Raw genomic sequence first — 7187 nt, 5'->3', positions numbered from 1 at the left:
CACTCCATGCAATGGAAAAAGCTCACCTGAACATATATTCAGCAACCTCAGTTTATCTGACATTGTTTCAACTATCGTGGACCAAATGGTCACGTAATTCACGTAGTCGAGTGAGGCAACCGGAAGCGTGCTTGCCTCACTCGACTACGTGAATTACGTGACTATTTGTATAGGCGTTATATGTTCCGTATTTTCAATTGTGACGTACTATTCAACTGACAGCAATATAGTGATTATTAGAATAATCAAACCGCTCATGTAGCGAGAACCGGAAGCGCCGACTGCCAGGGGAGGAGAGTAGGCGACTGTACGTAGAAATATCTGCGCAAGCGTCTTTGAAAGACATAATGTGAGTTACAGCGCTAACTGCTATGGAAGGTTGAGTGGGTACGTTTGTGGTCGAATGTCTAGCTAGTGTAGTCCGGGGGACAGAATGGAAAAAGTCGGATGTTGTGATAACATGCTAAAATTGTTTTGGTTGGCTCAGCATTTTAATTCGCTGGTATTGCTAGGTAGCAAGCTAACTGTATGCCAATAGCAGCGAAGTAAACTAGCTATCTACATTAAATTCGACTGTATTGTGGCTAGCTCGCTCTCACCATCTAGCTAGGCAATCTCAACTCAAGTCTATCGTAAATCATGTTTAGTGAGCTTGGCTAGTTAGCTGTTTTAGATACTGACCAGGCCACTTCGTGTTTCTAGCTAAACTAGGTAGCTAACCAGTTATCGCAAACAAGGGGCTCAATAACTCAACTTTTCCCACATTGTTACGTTACAGCCTTATTCTAAAATGGATTTAAAAATAAATCCTAAACAATCTACACACATTACCCCATAATTACAAAGCGAAAATAGTTATGACATTTTTGCAAAAAATATTCAGACCATTTGCTTTGAGACTCGAGCCCAGGTGCGTCCTGTTTCCATTGATCATCCACGAGATGTTTCTACAACATGGAGTCCACCTGTGGTACATTCAATTGATTAGAGATGATTTGGAAAGGCGCACACCTGTCTATATAAGGTCCCACATGTTGACAGTGCATGTCAGAGCAAAAACCAAGCCATGAGGTCAAAGAAATTGTCTGTAGAGCTCAGAGACAGGATTGTGTGGAGGCACAGGTCAGGGGAAAGGTACCAAAACATGTCTTCAGCATTGAAGGTCCCCAAGAACACAGTGGCCTCCGTCATTCTTAAATTTAAGAAGTTTGGAACCACCAAGACTCTTCCTAGAGCTGGATGCCCGTCCAAACTGAGTAATCGTGGGAGAAGGGCCTTGGTCAGGGAGGTGACCAAGAACCCGATGGTCACTGACAGAACTACAGAGTTCCTCTGTGGAGATGGGAGAGTCTTACTGAAGGACAACCATCTGTAAAGCACTCCACCAATCAGGTCTTAATGGTAGAGTGGCCAGACGGGAAGCCACTCCTCAGTAAAAGGCACATGACCGCTGGCTTGAAGGCTGCCAAAAGGCACCTAAAGACTTACACTATACTAAAGACAAGATTCTCTGGTCTGAAGAAACCAATATTGAACTATTTTTGCCTGAATGCCAAGTGTCATGTCTGGAGGAAACCTGGCACCATCCCTACGGTGAAGCATGGTGGTGGCAACATCTTGCTGTGAGGATGTTTTTCAGCGGCAGGGACTGGGAGACTAGTCGGGGTCGAGGGAAAGATTTAATGGCGCAAAGTACAGACATAATTGAGGAAAACCTGCTCAGGACCTCAGACTGGGGTGAAGGTGCTCCTTCTAACAGGACAATGACCCTAAATCACAGCCAAGACAGAGAAGAATGGGATAAAATCCCCAGATACAGGCGTACCAAGCTTGTCGCGTCATACCCAAGATGGCTCAAGGCTGTCAACGCTGCCAAAGGTGCTAAAACAAACTACAGAGTAAAGGGTCTGTATACTTGTGTAAATGTGATTTAAAAATATATATTTTTATTTTTATAAATGAGCAAACAATTCTAAACCTGTTTTTTGCTTTGAGATTATGGGGTATTGTTTAGATTGAGGAAAAAATAAAATGTAATCCATTTTAGAGAGAGCCTAACGTCACAAAATGTGTAAAAAGTCCATGGGTTTGATTAGGATTTTAACGCCGATACCGATTATTGGAGGACCAAAAAAAGCCGATACCGATTAATCGGCCGATTTATTTATAATAATGACAATTACAACAATACTGAATGAACACTTATTTTAACTTAATATAATACATCAATAAAATCTACTTAGCCACAAATAAATAATGAAACATGTTCAATTTGGTTTAAATAATGCAAAAACAAAGTGTTGGAGAAGAACGTACAAGTGCAATATGTGCTATGTAAGAAAGCTAACGTTTCAGTTCCTTGCTCAAAACATGGGAACATGTTCTGAGCAAGGGACTGAAACGTTAGCTTGAAAGCTGGTGGTTCCTTTTAACATGAGTCTTCAATATTCCCAGGTAAGAAGTTTTAGGTTGTTGTTATTATAGGACTATTGCCATCTATACCATTTGTATTTAATTAACCTTTGACTATTGATTTTCTTATAGGCACTTTAGAATTGCCAGTGTAACAGTATAGCTTCCGTCCCTCTAGTTAGCACGCGCTAACTAGCTAGCCATTTCACTTCGGTTACACCAGCCTCATCTCGGGAGTTGATAGGCTTGAAGTCATAAACAGCGCAATGCTTGACACACAACGAAGAGCTGCTGGCAAAACGCACGAAAGTGCTGTTTGAATGAATTTATGTGCCTGCTTCTGCCTACCACTGCTCAGTCAGATACTTAGATGCTTGTATGCTCAGTCAGATTATATGCAACGCAGGACACGCTAGATAATATCTGGTAATCATCAACCATGTGTAGTTAACTAGTGATTATGATTGATTGTTTTTTATAAGATAAGTTTAATGCTAGCTAGCAACTTACCTTGGCTTACTGCATTTGCGTAACAGGCAGTCTCCTTGTGGAGTGCAACGAGAGAGGGGCAGGTCGTTATTGCGTTGGACTAGTTAACTGTAAGGTTGCAAGATTGAATCCCCCGAGCTGACAAGGTGAAAATCTGTCGTTTTGCCCTTGAACAAGGCGGTTAACCCACCATTTCTAGGCTGTCAATGGAAATAAGAATGTGTTCTTAACTGACATGCCTAGTTAAATAACGGTATAAAAAAAAATATCTGCAAATCGGCGCCCAAAAATACCTATTTCCGATTGTTATGAAAACTTGAAATCGGCCCTAATTAATCGCCCATTCCGATTTAATCGGTCGACCTCTAGTCTGAATACTTTCCAAAGGCACTGTATATACACTATACTTCTTGAAATACTTTCTCTCTCTCTTTGGGACAGTGTGGTGGACCGTTGTGATGGCACTGTAGACATGTCACCTGTGCACCAGGTAGTCAATAGAAGCTGTCCCTGTGGTGACACGGGCTGGAGAACATCCTGCTGAGGCTGCAGACAGGTCTGAGAGACAACCAGACCTCACAGGACAAACACTCACAGCCAAGGTGAGCACTACAATAGGCCAGGGTAACAGGACAGGAAGGTGAATATCTTAAGGGAGGGGGGAAAAGTGGGCGGAACCCTTTTTGGTGCTAGGCAGAACCCTTTGAAAATGGTTCTACCTAGAACCCTCTATGTAGGGTTCTTCATATAAGCCTCTGTATATGGTTCTATGAAGTGTTTTACTGAGAACCATTTGATCTTTGGAGTGTTCTTCCTAGAACCATTTCTGAACGGTTCCACCAGCCTTATTATCCTTTAACATTTCATTTCTTTGACAATATTTACATGTAACAAGTGCAATAAATCCAACTACTAACAGATTGGATTAGTTTAGAAAAGTGTGTTCTTTGTGTAGCATAAGATGTATCAACTAATCAGTGTACATGTAAGAATAGATTAAAACAAACCATTCTGAAAGTCAATTTGCAATAGAGCATGCTGGTGATGTAGAACCCTTTTTGCCTTTCAAAGAACCCTTTCTTCCAGAAAGTGTGCTTCAGATCAAAACGGTATATTTTGCTATTATGCATTATGCTGTTTTGCCAAGTCCTACTGTATAATTGTCATGCCTTGTTACTGTAGTAATTGGCTATCTGGCACAAATACAGTAGATTCGTATTCACACCCCTTGACTTTTTCCACATTTTGTTACAGCCTTATTCGAATATTGATTAAATAGTTTTTTTTCCCTCATCAATCTACACAATGACAAAGCAAAAACTATTTTTTATAAATTTGTGCAAAACATTGTGTTTACATAAGTATACAGACCCTTTACTCAGTATTTTGTTGAATCATCATTGTCAGTGATTACAGCCTCTAACTTTCTTGTGTATAACGCTATAAGCTTGGCACAGCTGTATTTGGGCAGTTTCTTGCATCCTTCTCTGCAGATCCTCACAAGCTGTCTGGTTGGATGGGAAGTGTTGCTGCACATCTATTTTCAGGTCTCTCAGAGATGTTTGATTAGGTTCAAGTCCAGGCTCTGGCTGGTCCACTCAAGGACATTGAGACTTGTCCTGAAGCCACTCCTGCGTTGTTTTTGCTGTGTGCATAGGTCGTTGTTCTGTTGGAAAGTGAACCTTCGCCCCAGTTGGAGGTCATGAGTGCTCTGGAGCAGGTTTTCATCAATGAGCTTGTTTCTCATTGTCTGAGTCCTTTAGATGCCTTTTGGCAAACCCCAAGCGGGCTGTCATGTGGTTCTTACTGAGGAGTGAATTTCGCCTGGCCACTCTACCATAAAGGCCTGATTAGTGAAGTGTTGCAGAGATGTTTGTCCTTCAGTAATGCTCTCCCATCTCCGCAGAGGGACTCTGAAGCTCTGCCAGTGACCACCTCCCTGACCAAGGCCCCTCCCCCCGATTCCGCAGTTTGGCCCGGGTGGACAGCTCTAGTAATAGTATTGGTGGTTTAAAACGTCTTCCATGTAAGAATGCTGGAGGCCACTGTGTTCTTGAGGATCTTCAATGCTGCAGAAATGTTTTGGTTACCCTTCCCCAGATCTGTGCCTCGACACAATCCCGTCTCTGAGCTCTACAGACAACTCCTTCGACCTGATTGCTTGGTTTTTGCTCTGACATGCACTGTCAACTGTGGGACCATATATAGACAGGTGTGTGCCTTTCCAAATCATGTCCAGTCAATTACATTTACCACAGGTGGACTCCAATCAGGTTGTAGAAACATCTTGTGGATGATCAATGGAATAGGATATACCTGAGCTAAATTGAGGATCATAACAAAGGGTCTGAATACTTGTAGAAATACTTTATTTGTTTAATTTTTTTATACATTTGAAAACAATTCTGATCCTGTTTTTGCTTTGTCCTTATGGGGTAGTGTTTGTGGATTATTTTCTCTCAATTTAATCAATTTTAGAACAAGGCTGTACCATAACAATGTGGGTAAGGGGTCTGAATACTTTCTAACTGCACAGTGTATATTAATGTAATGAAATTGGTCACATCTAGCAGATTTTGTCGCAAAATGCTTGTGTTCCTAGCTCCAACAGTGCAGTAGTATCTAAAAATGATTCACAGCAATGCACAATCTAAAAATAGAAGAATGGCATTAAGAAATATATAAATATTAGATCGAGAAATGTCGGCGTGGCATCGACTAAAATACATTAGAATAGAATACAGTATATACATGAGATGAGTAAAGCAGTATGTAAACATTATTCAAGTGACAAGTGATTCTATGTGTATAGGGGGTGTTCCCTTTATTCCATACATCCTGCATGTTAATTCATGGCCTTGGAAATGTAAATACTAAAATAATGTTTGGCTTTTAAATTATTTCTGTTCTGAGGCCTAATGGAATGGATGAACAGCCATGTAAATGCCAATTATTATTAAATGCCTTATTCTTATCATGTCTTTCCAAATCCATTTTGATTACAATATCCCTGAGATGAATGTTGTATAATGTTATGGTCCTTACGGCAATGTAACTTGCACTTTGTTTTCAGGTTTGAATGACAGTGTATTCCCCTAAACTTATTTCAATAAAGTTGTTACTTGTTTATATGTAAGACCAGTTACCATTTGTAATTTGTTTTGGTGCAGATGTGTTAAATATACAACCCATATAAGTGTCTGTTCATGGAACAATACATCAGCCACTTAAACAGCTGTAAATAACTTTCTACCATATTTTTATTCACGAGCATATACCATATACACATCTTTGCTGTCTTTAAAAAAAGAGTGTAATTACATTCACATGTTAAGGGTACATTTTTGCTGTATAGAGCAAATATTTCAAGAGTCTGAATAAGAATACAATTTGGATAGAGCCACAGAAAAACAACCTCAAATTACAGAATAAGACCAGTACGATATATCAAGAACTCTGACCAGACAGCAATGACTGAGCGGTGTAGGTAAGATGCAATAAATTGTATAAAATACAGTTGAGATGTGAACATTAAAGTGGCCAATGATGTCATGTATGTAGGCAGCAGCCCCTGTGTTAGTGATGGCTGTTTAACAGTGATGGTCTTGAGAGAGCTCTTTTTCAATCTCTCTGTCCCAGCTTTGATGCACCTGTACTGACCCTGCCTTCTGGATGGTGTGTGATTGTTGCAAGATTGATGTAATTCTCTCCATGTCAGCAAGTTCCCCGCATAGACCTAACCACGTCTTTTGAGGATGCATGTTAATTTTTCCAGCATTTTGTTAGATTCTTTAAGCAGCAGCAATGAAATGTCTATCAATTTAAATGGAGTGTATCTACAGGAACAATACCTAGAAGGAGATGGCATGGGTCTGGTTGAATTACACATGGAGAACTTCACACCAAAATATGCAAGTATCCCTGGCTGCCAAATGTTTGACCCCGCCCACCTTTTTGTCCATCTGATATGACAGTCACACATGTTTGCGCAAGGCACACATTGAATTCAAGCTTATTTAATATTTGAAGATCGTAAGAAATATTATAAAGTGGTACCAGCAGATGTGTTAACATGTTTTGCTTCATGCTATGAGACAAGCTACTGATGTTGTTGTGAACAGACTTTAGTATGTCATGTACTGTTAACATTTATCAACAATTTTAACATGGAATTATATTCCATTGAGCATATACAGTTACTACCTATCCTGATTTATAATGCTATTTACTTTCCACATGAGAATGGAGACAGACTATACCATATAGACACTGACAAGCTGAATGTA

The 7187-nt window shown here is 40.1% G+C and overlaps 1 long non-coding RNA gene across 2 annotated transcripts; it reads left to right on the top strand.

Annotated features, from left to right (window-relative positions):
• Positions 1–126: 126 nt before the first annotated feature.
• Positions 127–6037, top strand: LOC109903830 (uncharacterized). Of its 2 annotated transcripts, none has more exons than XR_002257085.2 (3): positions 127–349; positions 3343–3503; positions 4808–6037. It is a non-coding gene; the product is annotated as an uncharacterized LOC109903830 (long non-coding RNA). The 2 variants fall into 2 exon arrangements; XR_002257084.2 differs by having other exon boundaries at positions 160–387.
• Positions 6038–7187: the final 1150 nt, after the last annotated feature.

Source organism: Oncorhynchus kisutch, linkage group LG14 (genome assembly GCF_002021735.2).
Source record: "Oncorhynchus kisutch isolate 150728-3 linkage group LG14, Okis_V2, whole genome shotgun sequence".
Taxonomy (NCBI): Eukaryota; Metazoa; Chordata; class Actinopteri; order Salmoniformes; family Salmonidae; genus Oncorhynchus; species Oncorhynchus kisutch.
Note: the sequence above shows the minus strand (reverse complement) of the source record. Positions and strands in the feature narration are given on the sequence as shown.